The following is a 22217-nucleotide window of genomic DNA, read 5'->3' on the forward strand; positions in this document are numbered from 1 at the left end:
TCTATCTGTGCCCAAATTGAACTAGTAGATGTGGGATGCGGAAAAAAAAAAAAAAAACATGATGTGTGCTGCTGAGCCATGCCATGGACATTACCTTACTGCATATGTTGTGTTCTATGGTAAGATGAGCACCAAAGAAGTTGATGAATAGATGATTCATGTCCAGAACAAAAACTCCTCATACTTTGTTGATGAACAGATGATTGATGAGTGGTCTGCTTCAATCTCAAACTCGGCAATCCCAGTTAAGATTGAGGGGGGGATGTTGACAATATCCAAAGGTTGTTAGAGTTGTTACCAAAATTAGTTAGTTAAATAGCTTGGCTGCAAGCTAGTCATGATGGCTATATAAACTGTATTCTCATAGTTGTAAAGATCAATTTAGAACCAATGTAATCAATTACTTTCTCTCTCTCATTCCCTTCTCTCTTTTCTTCTTCGATACATGATTTTTTTACATCTCTGTGTTTTCTGCATTTCTGTTAACAATACGTACTCTTCGTCAATAGTTTCTCGGGTTCATCAATCAAAGGAAAAATGAGTTGATGGGAGTGCTTTTGAAAAGTGAAGTAGCAATGATGCTGCATATTTTGGAATAGAGAGGTGATTCATGATGAGTCCTATCGGGTGGAGAACGCTACAAGGATGTTCTCATCACCATGTCTTCTTCAAAAATTTCAAATGGTAAGTCAAACGGTTGTGTGTTTGCTTCTGAAAAGGACTATACTTTAAAATTCTACTTGTTACTACTCACTAATGGAGACAGACAACTTTGCAACTGCATGAACAATTTAAATGTAATGCTAAAGAGACTAAATTTTATAAATTAAATGACATGGAAGTTAATGATTAAATTATTACTTAAGTGTTGATTAACGTGCTTATTTTTTTTTATTAGTGATACATAATTTAATTGCAAGTTTAATTTGTAAATTCAATCTACCTAGTAGTACTTGCTATTTTGTAAACGAAGGAAAACAGGTGGTCATCTTCTACAATATTATTGATTAATATCAATGGAATCTAATTATTAAACTAATATATATATATATATATATATATATATATATAGAGGGATAGGATCAAGGGACAAATACTTTTACAAATACTTTTACATGTTGTAAACATTCCTAGTTTAAGTGTGATTGTGTAAATTCTAGATTAGATTTTATTCTAATTATCCCTTCCTATTACAACTTGTATTACTTGGGGAAGAAGAAATATCTTCTCTCCTTTTACTACTATAAATAAAGGCACAATGTAGGAGGGATAACAACACACATTCCTCTACAATTCTACAAACACATCTCTCTCACTCTCTCTTTTCCTTGCCGCCGGCCACCTTAAACTTGTTAGATAAAATAGGCCACAACACATTATCAGCACGTTCCTACCGCTACACTTAGGAATCTGACGTTGAAGAATTTTTCTGCATCAAACCAGTTCATCCATATCATCACGCAATCAAGTTCTTTCAAAATAACGGTTTTTATCTAGATATTTTTGTAGCCCTGATAGCATGAACATTCACCATAATGCATGACCAAACTTTACGTTTTTCGAATTTTAGATTCTACATAAATTGTGTATACATTATATTCATAATTATTAAATTATGTGAATTTGATATTTCCTATGAATTGAATCAATATATTTGTATATGCGTCACATTGAATGAAATTAACATATTATTGTTTTGAATATGCATATAATTGAATTGAATTGAAAAATAAAATTTAAAAAGAAGGGGAAACCTAGGGTTCTTTCAAACCCTGTGACCACCATCATGAAGATGGGCTCCCTACACCAAGCTGAGACCCACAGAGCCAGAAGCTCCAAGCTTTTCAAACCTAGAAAACTTGAAACCTTTCTTGGTATCCCTGTCCACATCGACCACGACATGGCCTATAGCCACTGCCTTGAACCTTTGGTTCACGTCGTCGATGACCATAAGTCATCCCACGTCGGAAATTGGACCGACATTCACTTGAATCTCGTCAGAATTTTGTCGAAAATCTGATTTAATTTTTCTAGGGTTTGGTTGGTATACTGTTGAGATTACATCTTCTACGTTCACCATCATGGTCGTCAATGACCACCATGACTTAACCCAAGTCTTAACCAACCTCAGACTGCCGCCAGGAGCACAGGTCCGACGTTCTTCTTCGGCGAAACGCATCCAGCAAACATTGGGGTGTTTGGTTCCAAAACCCAAGCCCTATTGGGCTCTGATTACTCAGCCTGTTTCATTTTTATTTTGGGCTCTTGGCCTGACCCCAAGTCACTAGGCTCATCCCTCTACTAACATCTTGCTCCAGCATGTTGGGCTTTGGAGCTTCCCCGACCTAAATCATTTCTCCTAACCTGTGTGTGAAAAAAAAAAAAAAAACCTTTTGGGTTTGCCTGCAGCAGCCCATTCCTTTGCCCAATCCTCCACCGTGGGCTTGCAATCCCACCCTAGACCCAAAGCCCAAGTTTCTTTCGGCCTAGGTCTCATGAACCAAAATTTTTTAAGCCACCCGTGGGCTTATTATTTTTTCTTTTGGGCCCGTAGTTATATTTGCCTAATTATTTAGGCCTAATGAGTTTTATATGTTTCACCCACACTTTAATTTGGCCCGAAGTCCAAATAATTAAATTCAATTATAATATAGACCTAAAGTTCTATTTTTGCATATTCTTGTTGCATATTTATGTATATATTTGTGTTTGCCTGCACAAGTCATATGTGCAGGCAAACACATATGACTTGCTTGTGCCTTGAGTGCAGTAAGTCAATATATGCATGACCCTGAAGAGCAACATATGAATGTAGTAATGAAGATTTTGTGATATTTGAAGGGAAGTCCTACCAAAGGAATTTTGTTTAAAAGGAATAATCATCTTAGAGTTGAAGGTTATACTGATGTAGATTGGGCAGGTTTGGTTGGCGATAGGCGCTCAACATCAGTTTACTTTACATTTGTAGGGGGTAACTTGGTTATGTGGAGGAGTAAAAAAAACAGAATGTGGTTGCCCGTTCCAGTGTAGAAGCTGAATATAGAGGTATGGCATTGGGGATTTATGAAATTTTATGGCTTAAGCTTCTGTTAAGTGATCTAGGTATAAAGCATGATCATCCCATGAAATTATTTTGTGATAATAAAGTTGCCCGTGATATTGCACATAATCGGTACAACATGATAGAACAAAGCATGTTAAAGTTGATCGATTCTTCATCAAAGAAAAATTAGAAGGAAAAATAATTGAGTTATCGACAATAAGAATGGAAGATCAGTTGGCAGATATTCTCACAAAGACTGTTTTGAGTCATAAGTTTTCAGGTTTCTTACACAAGTTGGGCATGTGCGACATATATGCACCAACTTGAGGGGGAGTGTTGACTTTGTATTTTAGGTAGGATCCTTGATTGATATCAATCCCATGTAATCACACGTAATCCTGTGCAATTAGTTTTTTCTTTCTATTTACGTTAGGTTTGTATACATATAAATGCCTCTCATTGAGAAGAATACATATATCTTTCAAGCATTCTCTTCTCAGATAATCTGATCTGTTTCAACCTCCAATGATTAACTGGTTGTCTTCGATCAATGTATACAATCTTATAGCCTACGCGTAGGTGAATGCCACACACACACACACATATGTATATATATAAACAGAGTGTAAATAATGATTGCTTTATGGGTACGTTAGCATTTCCATAAAAAGCAAGTAAAAGGGGTAGTCTTACTTGGCTTGTGCATCCTTCATTCCGTCCACAGATATTGTACACAACGGATATATACGTGGCTGTGAGCCTGTGATTAGAACATATGGTTTTTTTATGTTTTTGTTTCTGCATGAACGATAGCGCATATCTATATGTTAATTCCTTGATTGCATATATATGATCAATTACAAATCAAAATATTAAGTATGGATATAGACTTAAGTGTAATCCAAAGATTTTTACTTCATTGTTAGGACAAGTAAGCTAGTAAACGCAAACCCTAGCTAGCATGATCTTTAAAAACCTCACGTTAATTGTACTGCGCCGAAGATTTTAATTGTAACCATAATTTGCTTATACATACATACACACACATATATATATATATATGTTGCTAAACTATGAATATAAATTAACCATTAATCATGTCCCCTTTTTATTTTATTTTTATTTTTTATTTTATTAAGGTTGGATCTATAAATTAACAATTTCAAATATGTCAGATATCACGCTGGTTGGTTCAACCAAAACCACGTAGAATTTGCTAATTAGGGCATATTTGGGGTTTAATTTTCTGATATCATTCTTCTTACCAATGAGGAAAACATATAATGTACAAGATTGATTTACAAGGAAAGAAACATCAAATAACATCTTTCCTAATTACAACTTGATCACAAGGACCCAAATAGGTAACTAAACTAATTACAATAGGTCAACTCTCCAACACTTCCCCTCAAGTTGGTGCATACATGTCGTTCATGCCCAACTTGACAAGAGAGTTGTAGAGTGCTTGACTTGCAACAACTTTAGTTAAGATATCTGCCAATTGATCCTTTGACTTTACGAACAAGAATTGAATAATATTCTCATCCAACTTCTCCTTAATGAAGTGTTTGTCAACTTCCACATGTTTCGTGCGATCATGTTGGATTGGGTTGTGTGAGATATCAATAGCTGTTTTATTATCACAAAACAAATCTGAGGCTGAATTTGAAGGATACCTGAGCTCAGCAAGGAACCTCCAAAGCCATAATAGTTCACATACTCCTTTTGCCATACCCCTGTATTCCTCCTCTGCACTTGATAAAGCAACCACTTTCTATTTCTTACTCCGCTAGATCACTAAATTTCCTCCCATAAATATAAAGTAACTAGATGTGGACTATCAATCAGTAATGTTTTCTGCCCAATCTGCATCGGTGTAACCTTATATCCGGCAATGATCATTCTTGGAAAACATGATGCCTGTACCCAGGGAGGACTTTATGTATCGTAGCATGTGTTCAACTGCACTCATATGTGTATTACTCAGAGAATGCATAAATTGACTAACAACACTTACTGCATATGCAATATCAGACCTGGTGTGAGATAAATAAATTAACCTCCTAACTAACCTTTGATAACGACCTCTGTTATTGGGAACTTGATCAGGGTGCACGGTAAGTTGGTGATTTTGGATTATGGGGGGTGTCAGCTGGTTTACAATCAAGCATTCCAGTTTCAACTAACAAGTCTAGAACATATTTTCTTTGAGATAGAAATATACCCTGTTTAGATCGAGCTACTTCTATCCCTAAGAAATATTTCAACCCACCAAGATCTTTCATCTCGAACTTGATTGCTAGGTAATCTTCTAGCCTTGAGATTTCCTCTTTGTCATCACCCGTAACAATCATATCATCCACATAAGTAATAAGTGTCGTCAATTTCCCCATTCGACGTTTCAAGAAAAGTGTATGATCGAAATTGCTCTGCCTGAACCCATATTTCCTCATAGCTGTCCGGAACTTACCAAACCATGCTCGAGGTGATTGTTTCAACACATACAACGCTTTATTCAACTTGCACACTACTCCGAGTTGTAAAACCGATGCATAACTAGGTGGAATATCCATGTACACTTCTTCTTTAAGATTACCATGTAAGAAAGCATTTTTCACATCAAATTGCTGTAATGGCCAATCTAAGTTGGCCGCCAACGAAAGCAATATTCTTATCGTATTAATCTTTGCTACTAGGGCAAATGTTTTTGTATAATTAATACCATACATCTAAGTGTATCCCTTGGCCACCAATCATGCTTTATATCGTTCAATGGACCCATCAGCTTTGTACTTGATGGTGTACACCCATCGACATCCAACCTTTTTCTTTCTTCGGGGTAGTGGAATTAAATCCTATGTTTGATTTTTCTAAAGTGCAGCCATTTCTTCCTCCATTTCCTTTGTCCATCGATCGTTAGATAGTGTCTCCTTTAATGAACTTGGTGTGCCATCATTGGATAATTATTGTACAAAACCTTTACCGAGTTCTGATAATTTTTGTGATGACATATAGTTGGCAATGAGGCATTTAGAGCCTTTCGTTGTTTCTGGTGAATATCGATTGGGTGGCTTTCCTCGGTTGTGCCTGAAAGGTAATTGATAATTTGGAACAGCAGATGCATCAACATGGATAGTAGAGCTTACCTTAGGAATATTCTCACGAGTATGGTCAACTGGTGGTATTATATTTGGAGATAAGGGTGAGGAATATCAGTATAAGTCTCAAAATTAACAAATGGCAGCACTGTTATCATGGGTGAGGACGGCACTTTCGTGCCTGCTGTTGGTTTTGTGGGCAACACTGCGGTTGCTATTGGCTAGGCTGGCAGTGTAGCCATTATAGGCTTGGCTGCTGGCTCGACTAGTGACAGCGGAAGATCAATAGTAGTATCCATGGTCCAATCATTCTCATCATGTCGTGTCTCCCCCTGAGGAGGATTGGAAGAAGCTAAAGGGTAATACATCTCGGACTCAGAAAAAAGTAGACATTCGACGTGAAAAATGATGGTAGCAATGGTACCTTTTCTGATGGAGTCTGTACCTTATAAAAATACAACGGAGAGCACACGGGTCAAGTTTCGTTCGTTGATTTTTATGAAGATGAACAATTGCAACACTTCCGTGAACTCGAGGTGGGAGTACCAAAACCGATGGTAGATGCACAAATGTAACAAGAACTTGTAAGGGGGTAAGAAAATCTAGGACTTTAGATGACAGGCGATTGATAAGATAAGTGGCAGTTTGAAGAGCAACATCCCAAAAGGAACAAGGAACATATGCCCCAATCAAGAGTGAGCAAGTCGTTTCTAAGAGATGTCGATTTTTACGCAGCCACCCATTCTATTGAGGAGTCTGAAAATAGGTAGTTTCATGAAGAATTCCGTGATTAGTTAAATAATGTGAAAAATCATTAACATATTCACTACCATTCAGAACGTAAAATCCGGATTTTAGTAGAAAACTGTGTCTGAACCATGGTGTAGAAGGTCTTAAAAGTCGAAAATACATCACTTTTAAGTTTAAGAAGATATACCCATGTCATCTATGTGCAATTATCTATGAAAGTTAAAAACCACCAAATACCAGATAAAGTAGTAATCAGAGATGGTCCCCAAACATCCGAATGAACGGAACAAAAAAAAATAACACTTTTATTAGAATTCTGCAGATAAGAAACACGGTGACTCTTGGCATATGTATAACCAACAAATAAATCTGGAAACACATGCTACAAATAACTAAAAGATGGATGACCCATATGGTGATGCCATAACCATATCTGATGCTACTTGTGATCAATGGCTTCTTGGGCGAGATTGACCCGCCCTATACTGACATCATCCACAAAATAGAGATCCCCCCTCTGAGTATCATGGATAATTATCTCATTCGTGAGAATATCTTGTATAAGACAAAACTTTGGATACATTAGCACACAACAGTTCAATTGTTTAGTAGCTTGGCGAGGAGACATCAATTTATGCTTTAGTGAAGGTACAAGTAATGTATGAGGCAAAGAGAGAGCGGGGGTGAGGCGTATGGTGCCAGCGCCAGTTACCGATGAGGTGACTCCATTAGCATTAGTAATATTACGTCGAAATGGAATGGTATCATAAGCTAAATCAGTGGGATCATAAGTCATATGGTATGTGGCATCGGAGTCAATGATCCATCTGGATAGAGTATCATCACTATTCATATTAAAAGCATAACCACAGTTACCTGAGGACTCCGGAGACATGTTGGAAGAACTCAAAATAGGAGGAGGATCATCCTGAGATATCAAAGATAGTTGGGACACGGAGGTGGTGAGATTGGCTTGCATGTCTCATTCATATTGTTTTTGAAGCTTCAATGGTTCCCACCAATCAGGATAGTTATGCAACTAGAAGCAATTATTGTGGCCATGTTTTTCACTACCATAGTAAGTACAATCACTAGCCGAGACATGTGGTTTATGACGAGGAGGGCGGTGACCCACGATGGGTTGTGAGGCCGTTTTAGCAGTAAAGAGCGAACACTGTGCTAGGCTCGAGGTAATAGCATGGGGTTGCAGTCTTGGGCTTGATGCATATGGCTTTTTGGGGGCATAGGGACGAGGTAGAGTCGCGACTCATGCTGCAGGCCGAGCCACCATGGTTGTCCCACTTGGCAGCTGTCCTCCGATATTCATAACAGCATGTCGTATTCCTTCCCAGCGAACATAGGCAAAGGTTTGTTCGACAGAAGGAAGAGGTTCAGTTCATAAGATATCACTGTGAATTTTATCAAACATCTCATCCAATCTTGCAAGCAAAGTGTACACACAATCCATTTGAATAATTTTATTATAAATTTCAATATCAGTATCGCACTTCATCGGATTGGGTAGACGATAATCAATCTCTTGCCACAAAGATTGAAGATCATTATAGTATGTCTCCACCAGTTGTCCATCTTGCCGATTGCGAGAGGCCTTGCAAGTAAGATCATAGACTTGAGATATATCGAAGCTGTCATAATATGTGCGAGCAACCTCATCCCACACTTCATTTGTCGTTGGTAGTCAAAGAAAATACCCAATCAAATTGGGTTCCATAGAGTTAATGAGCCAAACCTTCACAATAACATTCTTCGTATGCCATTTGGTGAAGGTCGGATTGTCAGTAGGTGGTTGGGGATTACCCGCAAACAAGTAGCCCAACTTGTCTTTTCTAGCAACAAGCATCTCAACAATTTGAGACCAAACTCCATAATTGGCACCATTGAGTTTGATGCCAATCGAAGCAGTAGACGAATCATGATGGACAATCTATGTAAGAACTTGTGGTAGAGGTAGGGTAGGATTCATGGAAGGGTCGGTTAGGGTAGTAGTGTTTAGTGTAGGAGTAGAATCGGTTAGGATGAGATTGTTTCTACCGTGGAGTGGTGGTAGGTTCTCCATGGGAGGGCCGAGTTTGCTTGAGGGAACGGGTAGAGCAGAAATCCTAGGATCTCTGCTTTGATACCATGCTAATTAGGACTTATTTTGGGGTTTAATTTTTTGATATCATTCTTCTCACTAAGGAGGAAAATATATAATGTACAAGATTGATTTACAAGGAAAAAAATATCAAATAACATCTTTCCTAACTACAACCTGATTACAAGGACCCAAATAAATCACTAAACTAATTACAAAAGGTCTACTTTCCAACCGACTTTGGTTAGCGTCATTTACTTTAAAGGATGCCTTCGAGTGGTTAATTGAATAGTATTTACTGGCCAAGTACATTGAGTCAAATAATTGTGGGACAAAGAAGGTGATTATTTTATCCCAGATATGTTTCTGGGAGGTTTGACATGGAAGAAAGTTCCCCGCACTTCGGGCAACAAAAAAATAAGATACCCAATAGGGCTTTGCCTGTGTGCTGAAGGAAAGTACTCAATACACTTGTACAGTTGGTCACTTTCACTACCGACATTACTATTTTTGGTTCAGCTTTTTCATTAGATCTGGGCCTCTACATAACATCGAGAGAAAGAACACGTACACCACACTGTAAATCATCAAACCGCTCGCCCTTATGAGATCTCAATTGCCCTGTATGATCAGGGAGTATTTATTATGAAGACATGCATGTCTTCTGGTTTCTTTGCAGGCAAGATAGACTTACTTTCTTGCCATCATCAAGTCCCAAGCTAAAGGTGTAATCCATGAAAACAGTACACCTTTAGAATACAAATACCATAATTTGAACAATTCATTATACCGTGCAAACAATATGAACCATTTATTCTACCGTGTAAACATTACAAAATATCACAATTTGAACGATTCATCATGGCGTTTGTAAAATGATGTTAATTTAAATCATTATTCTTTGCAGAACATTGTGACACTATCTCACTTTACAAATGTCCTAGTTTGAATCGTTTGTTTTTTATTTTATTTTATTTTTATCATTATCTAAAGATTGTCTTTAAAAGAATTCATTTAATATGACTATTGTTTAGTCATCCTTATGTGTCAAAAAAATCAACAGTTTTGCTAACAAGTAATATCCTTTTGATTAACCCTCAATTTGTTTAATTCATATGGATAACGAATCAGTCTCCAAATCCATTAAAATTTCTAGAGGCAATTTTTAGATAATGAAAAGAGAATGAATTGTTTGAATTATGATGTTTGCTTGGTAAAATAATATCACATCATCATGTAAGAAGGAATGACTCATTACATGTAAATATGAATATGGCTCTTTACATGTAAAGAGCCAAGTATCAACCTTTAGGCTAGGGTACACAATGTGCCAGCTGAATAATTAGATATTAAACTTCTTATTAAAGGGTTAAAACCTCCAACTTGTAGAAAGAATATCCCTAAACTATAGTGATACTAACGTATAAACATATTTGCTAACCGCATCGCTAGTAGAGAATATCCCTAAACTATAGTGATACTGACGTATAAACATATTTGCTAACCTCCAACTTGTAGGAAGAATACCCCTAAACTATAGGCATATTCTTCCTTAAGTGAATTTTGTCGCTAAGCAGTAAGGATATTAATTTAAAATCGTGTTCAATGTTTCTTATAATGAGATAGGATCCTCTCCAAATCCTCTTTGTAAGGATTCTAGAAATCCTTTAATTATGTCATTTCATCTTGCATCGTGCAATCAGAAATCATTTAAATTTTATTTTATTTTAAATTGAACACAAATAGTAACTCACAAAAACTAATTGCACAATGTACGATGAACGGACACGATTAAAAGATCCCTGAAATCCTCACAAAGAGGATCCGGCAAGGATGTCTAATCGGCTTCTTTAATTAATTCTTCAATTTGACGTTGAATTATTGGTGGCTTTCCTGTTTTTAGGTTAATTCTTCAATTTGACGTTGAATTATCGTGTGTTTAGCTGACAAGTACTTAAAATTTGAAAATAATGGGTTATTCACCAACTAACACACCAGCTTCGCTCCTTATTCAACCCGCAAATCTGGGAATCACCAAATAAACAATGTTCTAAAAGACGTCAAGTGTTAGTCGGGTGGCGAGTTGACGGATTTAAGTAAATCTATTATATTTTGTTTAAATAAGTGTTTACTTATACTTAAATATTTATAGTTTCATCATAAATTACAAAATAGAATGACATATATATTATGTTCGGGGATCATGCATATAATGTGTGTTAATTTAAGTATGCAACAAGTTTTTTATAATTTATTAAAAAAATAAAATGTAAAATAAAAATTATTTATTTTCTGTCTAAGTGAGTCATGACCTAGGCGGGTGCTTGGGCAGGCTAGGCGGTCTGGACAGGTGCCCAGGCGATCTAGGCTAACGCCTCAATAGGTCTAGGCATCATTTCTTATTTTTCAAATATCTAGGCATTAATTGGTACAATGGCTAGCTGTCTAGACGGTGTTATACGAAGATTTTTAAAACATTCCTAACAACCAAAAATAAAAAAATAAAAAAATAAAAAACTAATGATGATCCCAATAGATATCCCATCTTGGTCTCCTCTCTTTGTGCGTTTTCATAATTTAAAAAGTTTTGTTTCGGAAATATCGATATTCCTAAAATAAAATTATAAAAAAAAGTTTTGTTTTGGAATACTGTGTAGAGAAATTAGGGACTTTTTAGTTTAAAACGTAGAGCATCTAATTCTGATCTGAAATCAAGATTTTAAAAAACGTTAGGCGTTAGTCGGACGGAGTGTCTAGGCGGCCTAGGAGAATTTTATTACATATCATATGAAATTAATTAAATTTACTCTATAATATATAAATTAACTTTGAACAAAATGTTATTTTAAAAATGAATATCTATAGGTAAGTATATATGTAAAATTTTAAACAATTTATGTTATATTTATATATTTTTAAGCCCATAAGTTTTGTTGGACCTTTTATTCTCATTAACAAAATGAAAGGTTGGGCTTTAATCCTTGTTTTTGTTGGTTTGCACATGCTTAATAAAAAACCTAACTAAAGTCTAAAACGTGCCAAAGGTGCTAAAAGTCTAAACCATTGCCGCCGTCAGCCATTCCTGTTTCTGCAATTGTAGATCCATTTCTGTCCCTCTTCTTCCTCTGCAAATTTCTCCAACCAATCCCACAACGCCTCCCTTACTTCTTCTTCCTCTTCAGATTTCTCCAACCATTGTCGACGTATTCGGTCATAATTGCAGATCAATTTTGTTTACACATCGAAAGGGAGATAGCGAGACTTGGGAAGACAAATCGGGTCTAGCGATAAATGTTCTTTCCTAGGCTGCCAAACCGCCTAGTGTCTGACTAGACCGCCTAGCGTCCACCCAGCCGGTGTAAGCTAATAACGTTATCGATTTTAGAAACGATTTTGGGTTAATTGCGATGGAGCATTGCCGCCCAGCGCCTAGACGGCCGCCTAGACCATTTTTTATAATGCTGCCTAAAACTATTAGGTTTAGAGTTCGATGCTACACAAACATGAAACGATATTTACAAGGACATAAAAAATAATCCGTCACAGAAAGTAAATTATATTCTTCAAAATGTAATTGTTCTATTAATTTACTATGGTTTTATTAAATTCAAGGATGTCAAAGCTCCCCTATTATTACTGTTGTCAGTTATATCTTTTGTTCTTTCCTATTTTTGGGTTTCCTAATTAAAACGTAAAGGTTTACCATTTGTAATTGAAACTGCATTAACAATTGAAAAAAAAATAAAAAAATGCATTAAAAATAACTAAGAGGTCAAGAGAGAAATAAACCTTAGACATGTCATGCATAAGGGTTTGTCAGGTAGCGTTTCACAAACGAATTTCGGAAAAACTGTTTTGTAAAACGGAACGACAAATAGATTTTGCATTTTTATGATTTAAGAACGTGTCTGGTAGTTTAGTGCGAGAAGTCCAAGAATGATCTAGAGAATGAAAACACTGAAAATGCATTTGATACCAAATGTCAAAAGCTTAATAAAAAAATAAATTTGTGTTTCATATTGATGGTGATGGTGATGGTGATGGTAAGGATGGTGGTTGAGACAAGAGTGGTGTTGGTAGCAATGATGGTTGGAGTAGTGATAGTAGTGGTAACAATAAAGTGTTAGTAGTGGTGGGATATAGGTGGTGGCAATAGCGAGGTAGAGGGCAATGGTGAAGGGAATGATGTGGTGGTGGTGGCGGTTAATGCAATAGTGGTAGAGAATGGTTGTGTTAATATTGGTTATAAGGGATGGTTGTGAAAATGATGGTTGAGAGGTGTGGATGATGGTGGCGAAGATGTTGGAGATGGTGGTGGCCATGGTGAGGGTAATGGGATGAAGAATGTGTTGATAGTGGTGGTGGTGGCAGCAATTGTGGTGCAAGATGGTGGTGATGATGGCATTGATGGTGGCCACAATAGTGAGACGATGGAGGTGGTGATGGCATGGTGGCAGGGGGATGACAATGGATGATATGGTGGTGTTGGTGATGTTAGTGGTGGTGGTAATGGTGGTAGTGGAGGCACAATAGTGGTGGTCATAGTGAGATGGTGACAGTAATGTCGGTTGTGGTAATGGCAAGATGGTGGAGATGGTGGTTGCCATGGTGGTGAGGGTGATGGTGGTGGAGGATATGGTGGGTGGAGGTGGTGGTGAAGAATGTGGTGGTTTGTAATGGCAGTGGCATAATAACAGTAGTGTTGGGATACATGAAACTCTAACTTTGTTTTATAATGTATCTTTTGTTTTTATTATGTTGAAAACTATTTTTGGAAAACAGATAAAACATCAATTTATTGTTCTACATAGGCTACACATTTCTTTTTGTGTTTTTCATTTTCTGAATTTATTTTTACAAAACAGTATACCACGTATTTTATATCTAAAAAATGAAAAACTGTTTTACAAAACATTTACGAACAGACCCTAATAATTCATGAATTTCAAAGTTGTCTTCCTTCAGAGTAGGAAGTAGATGAACCTCATGGCTGCTTTTATTTCATGGACCCAAATGATCATTATCATCCATTTCAGTACCATCATAGAAAGGCACAACTCCACGTTAACCGATGGCAATAGCATCCTGCAAGTCAGTTCACTACCCCCTGCCTACGTGCCATCAAGTATTTATCAAAATCCCTTTCTTCATTGGCTATCCATTTCTCTTTGAGCTTAAATTCTGAATTATCATTCGAAATATTCTTATCGTACTTTATTTAGAAAGAATATTGGGGTGGAAGGTTTGGATTAAATCACACAATGAATTAACCATAATTGATTTTCGAATTCCCTATTTATAATATTAGAACTTGGAATCTCTTTGATAAAAATGAAGAGGAATATCACTATAAAATAGTGTTAGATGCCAAGAAAATTGGATTTTAGATTCAAATCATTATTCAAGTTGATCTTGATGTGAACAATATATAATTCAAACAAAAAAATTGTAGTATAGTTGTTTCTACCACATGATAGTGATGAATGACAATACAAACAAGTTAAGATGTATTCAAATTTGACAACTAAATTTAACACTTAAACACGGGTACGTCACTTATCTAGCTTTTACTGTCACTCATCATTGCATTCCCTCACAAGGCAAGAACAACTACACTAAAGTTTTTCTCCGTTACACTGACAACTATGACAAAACACACACGTATTGTCTGACAATAAACGTGACTGCAATTATTACACATAATATTCTGTGATATATGAGTAATGCTCCGATAAAAGCAAATGATCAATGCTTTTTTTTTATTTTTATTGTATGAGATGAATTTTATTGATAATGAAAAAAAATAAGTAACATATTGTCAGAGGGAAAACCTTGCTCCTCTAGAAACGAAAACAATAATGATACAATGAAAAGAGAGGGGGGACGTCATAAAACCTAACCCCTCTAAAGCCAAATCTGAAGGTCTAAATATGCAATACAAGTCCAACAACAACATAAAGTTGGGGAAAAAAAAATGTGAGACAAACCTATATGCCGAGATGCACATTAATTTGCAAAGTGATAGCTAGGCAAGCCAATATAGTCTGAAAACAAAGAAGCATGAGTTACTGGTGGAGGAGAAACATGCCATGTTAAAGTTGGAGAAAAAAAGCTCATGTTAGCAAAATTATCCACAATAAAATTTTCTTCGCGATATATGTCAGATGCGTAGGAAGTCATTTTAAGAACGTGGTCCAAACAAATAGACCATTACGTACAAAAAGGTAAAGGAGGATTAAAATAAGTCGATTGGAGAGCATAAATAATGCTAGAAGAGTCACTCTCCAACCAAAGAAAATGCCAACTCGGCTGATATGCAAACTTTACACCAACAATAGTTGCTAAGAATTCTGTAAAGTTATGATGAATCCATTTGCAAAAACCATCAAAAAATCGACCACGACAATTCTTGAGAACTCCTCTACAAGTAGCAGAACCAGGATTTCCTTTAGATAAACTATCTGTATTAAGTTTAATCCAAGGAAATCAAGGAGAATACCAAAGCACAAGGGGAATAGTAGGCGCCTTGCAAGGGATAGGTGGGATCCCTAGACAAGAAATGATAGGAAGCCATGAGAGTAACTAGGAACAAGACGATGAAAAAATTGGTCGACCCTAAGAACTAAACTTATTTTGAGCTTTCCAAATAGATGAAATAGTCAAAAGACCCGCAAAAACCCAAGGATTGTGCAATTGTTAGGAAAAGGGCTTACGCATAGACAACAAAAAAAGCAGTCAAAGAATATGAAATAGGCAAAAGGTACCAACCGGACATGCTAACCACCTCCAAAGCTGCCCAAATATCCAACAGTTGAAGAGAATGTGAGCAGTAGATTCCTCAAAACATGACACAAACAACAATTGGATGCTAAAGAAATACCACGTCGTTGTAGTGCACCCTTACTAGGAAGTTTATCATGAAAAAAAAGGTCAAGCCAAAATAGATAGCCATGGCAGAATAAAATTTCACCAACTAACCTTAGCCTAAACAAAATCAGTTTTCTTCCGATAAGATGATAACTAGAAGAAAAAGGAAAAGTTCCCAGTAGGCGAGGGGTCCCAAATTAATTTGTTGTCCTCTACATTTAAAGGCAAAGGTAGACGTAAAATGAGTAATGCTAGTTAAATATACATAATTGACGCACTTGCTGATACAGTTTCTAAAATAGAAGGATCCCAAATATAATTGTAGAGTCCTCTCTATTAGATAATCAAATAGGGTTGATTTTGTATGTTTAAACAACATTATTGAAACTCTCTCCAACCTAAACCAATAAAAATACTAACATGATAGATCTATAGACCTATTCTTTTGGAAAGCCATTAACAAAATTTCCCTCATTTTGCGGTTGTCAATCTTTGGTTGACTCAAAACACAGTCTAGGCTAGGTTAGTAGCTAACTAACCGAGATTATGCTTTAAATATTGCATTTGCAGGTATAACTACAGAGGCACACATCAGTGTAATGCTAAGTTATTCATTTTCTATGAATGCAATTGCACAATCGATTTCAATATTCTCTTTAAAGAATTGTTAAGGTTAAAGGAATCGTGATAAATGTGGTTAGGCTGGCATAGAACACATGGATTTCACTGTCTTTCCCTTTATTTTTCTTCACATATTATCTTTATTTTATTTATTTATTTTTATTTTTTACACTTAATTTTGTGAATAAGATAGGACATCCACATGGAGGTAAAACCATAAAGAAGACAAGTATATTTTTCTTCTTCTTCTTCCCTATCCAGGGGAAATATCAAACTCCCTCGCTTCTTCCTCTCCAAGTTTTGAGTCCCCATCTCTTCTCATTCCGTCTTTGTCTTCGTCCCCTCAGGGGACATCCGATAAAATTAGAACGATACAGATCAATCTTCGAATTTCTCATAGACAATGAGAAGCATAGCAACTTGTTACAGCGAGCATGCCATAAAGGTCTCAGATTCATATTGCTCAGGCCCATCAAACAAAGCTTATGTCACCCCAAAATTAACCCCATCAATCCCAAATGAAGTGACATGTTTATACAGAGCCAAGCTCTCAACCCAGAACCCGATTTTGATCACACTCACCTGGTTCAACAAATTCACATCCCAAGGCCTCACAATCACAATTGGAGACAACAAATCTCAGCCGTCCAAATCCAGTACCAACACCCACAAGTTGGAAAACCAAAGGGCACCTTGGCATTCCAATCCTGCAATACCAAGATTGAAGTTTCCTGGGATTTGTCCACTGCCAATTATGAATCCGGACCGGAACCGGCAACCGGGTTTTTCCTCATGGTTCTGGCTGACTCGGAACTCTGCCTCCTCCTCGGCGACAAGGTCGAACAAGTTTTGGACTTGGAGAAGTACAAAACCATCGTGTCACAGAAAATATTCACATTGGTTTCTAGGAGTGAGCATTTCTCAGGCAACGCTGTGTATGCAACAAAAGCTCAATTCTGTGACACTGGAGTATCACATGACATTGTGATCAAGTGTGATCAATCCGAAGAACCGGGCTCAAAAACCTCGGTTTTATCTGTCTGCATTGACAAGAGCAAGGTTTTTCAGGTGAAGAGGTTGAGGTGGAATTTCAGAGGGAACCAAACAATTTTTTTGGATGGTTTACTGGTGGATTTGATGTGGGATATTCATGACTGGTTGTTCAATCCAAAATGTGGGATTGCTGTGTTTATGTTCAGGACAAGGAGTGGATTGGATTGCAGGCTCTGGTTGGAAGACAAGAATTTGGAAAAGAAAGGGCAAGAAAATGTCGATGAATTTTCTTTGTTGATCTATGCATGTAAGAGCTCTGACTGATTCTTTTGTTTCTTGTTTTTTTATTTTTTTATTTTATTATTTTAAAACTTAAAGATGATAGGACATTATTAATTATATGCTAAGGAAAATTGTACAGATTCCAATTATACTAGAAATATTTGCTTTAAAAGTCCTCTGGCTTTGTCTACTCTCTACTCCCTCTCTCTTTCACTTCCAAGCCAAAGATTCCAATTTTATTATGTTGAGCATATTCATGTGTGACATGTATTATAGAATTTAACGGTTGAATATGAGTTCAAGAATATAAAAAAATTTAACAAATAAATCTGATCCACTTAACCTGACAATGTATATTCTACATTTTTATATACTATAAGACTCGAATTTGTCTTCTTTATTTTGTCCCCCTTAGTGCTCTTTCAAGATTTATAAGAGAATAATTTTTTTCCGAAATTCTAGTGTACATCTGTTTATGACATTGTGAAATCCATCAGGTTAAGTGATTTGTTTGAAAGATGATATATAGTGTGAAATCCATCAAGTTAACATGATTCGTTTAAAAGACGATGCATGCTATACATTGAGGTTAAAAAAAAGGTCGAATTTGCCTTCCTTTTTGTTTCTTGTTCGGTGATATTTGTCTTATGGCCAAAATAGATTGGCTTTCTACAACCAAGGGGCAACTTTTTCCCTTTTTGGCAATTAACTTACCCATTGAAACGTGCACATATTTTGGTCTGCCTTATAACATTTGTTTATGCATTTTTGTTGAGGTTAGTTGCAAGGAAACTTTTGGGAAGTTTTGTTGCATACCTATAGCCACAAGCTTGATATTATTAGTTTGCAAAGAACGGCTGAATTTTATTACTTGGCATTGGGTTTACCCAATCGATTTGGTTTAAGCTTTAGGTACTAGTACTACTATTGTTTTGGCATATTTGCCAACCTCATTCGAACCAACAATATATGTGTTCAAAACATCTGAGGTAGGAGAAGCAAATCAGCTAGAATTTTGACAGACTGATAGTTTTATTCTTTTGATTGTCACAAATAGTATCTCGAACTCAATTGAAAGAAACTATTCCGCCAAAAAAGTAAATTGAAAGAGACTATATTTTGAAGGGCCACTTGATACTTTTGAGTTAGGTTTGTATCAAGCACCAACTAGAGGTGATATCAAATTGTCTTAGCTTGTGTTCAGGTCATTTCGTTTTAAATCTTTGTTAAATATTAGTTACGTTAAATTTTAACACAATGTCTGTAGTTAATTATAACATAACCCTATAATATCGTACGAGTTTTGAATTTACACCTAAACCTAGAAAATTCAAACATAATACTCACTCTCCAAGATCGAATTATATATGTATATGAGCATATAAGTTCAACATCGTACATGAACAACTTCCACGACTACGACTATATAGCTATTAGCTGGTAGCTATTATTTTCAGGGATTAAATTTCATTGCAAGTGCCAAAGTGGGTTAGGTCCAGCCTCACATGTGACAATAAATTTAAGTCACCATCTCATGGAAAACAAGTTTCATTCGATTTCTCATTTAAGCCATGTTAGAATTAAATAGATAGCCCAAAGCTTGCCTAATAGATTTTTTTTTTTAATTTTTTGGTCAAAGTTGCAAAGAGTTTGTTTCATTCATCAAATTTAGGCCATGTTAGAAATGAATTGGATGGGATGAGATAATTCGTTAAATTTAAAATATTATTCTTAGTCGTGAAAAAAAATTATTCAATTTAATCGCCATCAAGATTGAAACGACAATTTTTAATTTTTTTTTTTTCATAATTAACATATCTAGAATCTAATGGTTATCCAATCCAATTCTGGACGTATAACTCATATATCTTTTACTTTCAACTTATACAAAATTTGGAAGTTAACCTTCGTTACTTTTTTTAACATATACATTAAATTTAGTGAGTTATACTTTTGTAGTTTGTACAATGTTGGGTATTGAGGGTGAAATCTAACTCAATACCATTATCATGATATTTGTCAAGAAAATGAAACATGATAGTTACTACTTACCGGTACACAATTTCTTGAACTTAAGAGAGTTTCTAAACAACATAGGTCTAGTTTCGGCCAAGGCACTCTTAACGCTCATGTGGGTAGCCTGCCATAATCAAACTCAGCAGTGGTCTTGAGCTTAGATGAGTGCTTACATTTATATGTTCATGTACGAAGTTTTTTTTTTATTACAAACAGTATTTTATACTAATCTACATTAAAAGAAGGGAGATAATTTGAACCCGATACGGTTAAGAGAAAAGTCTTAACCACTGTGTCAATCCATCACCTAAGAAAAGCTGGTTCAAGGCATTTGTTAATGGTCTTTTCTTTTGGGCTTTTTATTTATTTTACTTTATCATCATTTAAACATGATTTTTACAAAGTTAAATATCATCTAGCTATGCGTGTAAATTAAATCTTAACGGTTTCAGGCCTTTGTTTACAGGTTTCTCATGTGAGATGTATCATATTTATTATTTTGGAGAACGGATATCTCATTTGTCCTTGTATGTTTGTACAAACCGTTTTACAGAATGGTAACTGTTGTGCTAGTGATAACTTTAGGAAACGGTTCATGTTGCAGTAGGAGACCAAAAGCTTGACTCCTAAAGGCTATAACGTCTGTTCGTTCTTCAAACTCTTAACTTAAAAAATTAGAACATGAATTGGGCTCAATAAATTGTATCTTTTGAACCAAGGAGGAGGGACGAAAGTCATAGTTATTGAACACAATGATCTAGTACGTTTCTTCTCTGTGAATTTATTTTCTTTTTCGAATAAAAAATGGATTACACTTCAAAACTTTCACTGAAAAAGTTTACAAACAAAACTATCTATTTAAAATCTTCACGCTATTGCTTTTAGGGTGCTTTTGGTACGTGGAAAGGAATTCATGAAAAATAACATTTGAAGAAAAATAAGAACGTTTGGTAAAAGATAGAGAAGTAAATATGAAATTTAGACACAAATTAGTAGGTAAAATTGAAAACTAAAACTTGAGTATCGATAATTATTAAGGAAAACTAATGAAAAAAGCTTGAAAACTTTGAGTTTTAACAAAAATGACAAAATATAGTGTAAAATAGTACCAGGATTGACTTTTTACTGTAAAAATGTGATTTTTCGTTAAAATGAACAGTACCAAGAACTTTTCGTTAAAGTTTTCTTACTATTATGGGCATAATTAATTTTACAATATTTAATAAGAATAATATTGTTCTAACAGAACGTAACGTTAAAATGTGTGCAATAAATAACGTGAAAAAGAAATAAAAAAATACAAACTCTCCGATCCATTCCTCATGAGTTTTGTTTTTCCACTTATTTTTTCAAGTCTGGTTTACCAAACATGCGAAAGGAAGTGATTCTCCGTTTCCAAGCGTGTTCCCCGCATGCAACGTAGCCCTGGCGTTTTTTAAGGTTGGAAATTGGAATACTTCCCTTCGATTAATCTTAAAAGGGAAATTTTATTTGGACCCAACTTTTTTATCTCTACATTCAACTAATATTTTCTCTTCTTTGAACTTCCAAATTTGCCCTTAAATAATAAACATTGAAGTATTCTTTGTGTCTCTACACCCAAACCCTACGACCACCACTGCAGGGCTCCATTATTCCCGACGAACTGAACTCAAACGCCAGCAACGCTAAAATCGACAAATCAAGAGTGGAGAACGAGTGGTGTAGGAGTCCTAATGTGAATCTTAAAGCAAACTTCAGTTGCAAAAGCCCTTTTTTTATTCCAATCGACGTAAGGACCTTGGGTTATGAAATCCCCTCCACATCATATGCATAAGCTCTTTTTCTTCACGTATTGACTTACGGAAAGGAAATTAATACTATTATTCTCATGAAAAGTGGGAATGCCAAGGAAAGAGATCCTCTCCAGTTCCACACCGACTTTTTTTCTTTTCCGAGTAGTTTTTTTTTTTTATTTTGAGAAATTTTTTCCCAGTAGTGAGATCCAAAGGAGAGAAAACAAGAGCATCAATGGTCGCAATGCTTGTATTGGGTTCACTGGAGAAAATGAAGGTGTAGTGGTGATGAGGGTGTAGATATAAAACCTTTAATATTTATTTTCTCATTCTTATTTATTTAAGGGCAAATTTGAAAGTTTAGTCAAGAAAATTTGTTAGTTGGATGTAGAGATAAAAAGGTTGGGTCCAAATAAAATTTCTCATCTTAAAATCCATCATAATTTGTTCAAAAAAAAAAAAATCCATCGGAATTTAGACTGAATGAACAAACTATATAATTTGCACTATTAGTGGTAAATGCAAGAAATGTGGTGGTAGTAAGCTGAGGTCTCGGGATTTTCGCACATTCCAACCAAAAAATGGCGAGAAAGTCGAAGATCACTCGAGATACACTGACTGAGAGCAACGTGTTCCCCGAGGCCTTGGTCTCTGATATAAAACCCAACTCCCTCCCA

General features: G+C 35.8%; 1 pseudogene; it reads left to right on the forward strand.

Annotated features, from left to right (window-relative positions):
• Window positions 1-16484: 16484 nt before the first annotated feature.
• LOC103944435 lies at window positions 16485-17927 on the forward strand (annotated as a pseudogene).
• The last annotated feature ends 4290 nt before the right edge of the window (window positions 17928-22217 follow it).

The sequence above is a fragment of a genome, unplaced genomic scaffold, assembly GCF_019419815.1.
Source record: "Pyrus x bretschneideri cultivar Hongxiangsu unplaced genomic scaffold, Pyrus_bretschneideri_v1 Contig9, whole genome shotgun sequence".
Taxonomy (NCBI): domain Eukaryota; kingdom Viridiplantae; phylum Streptophyta; class Magnoliopsida; order Rosales; family Rosaceae; genus Pyrus; species Pyrus x bretschneideri.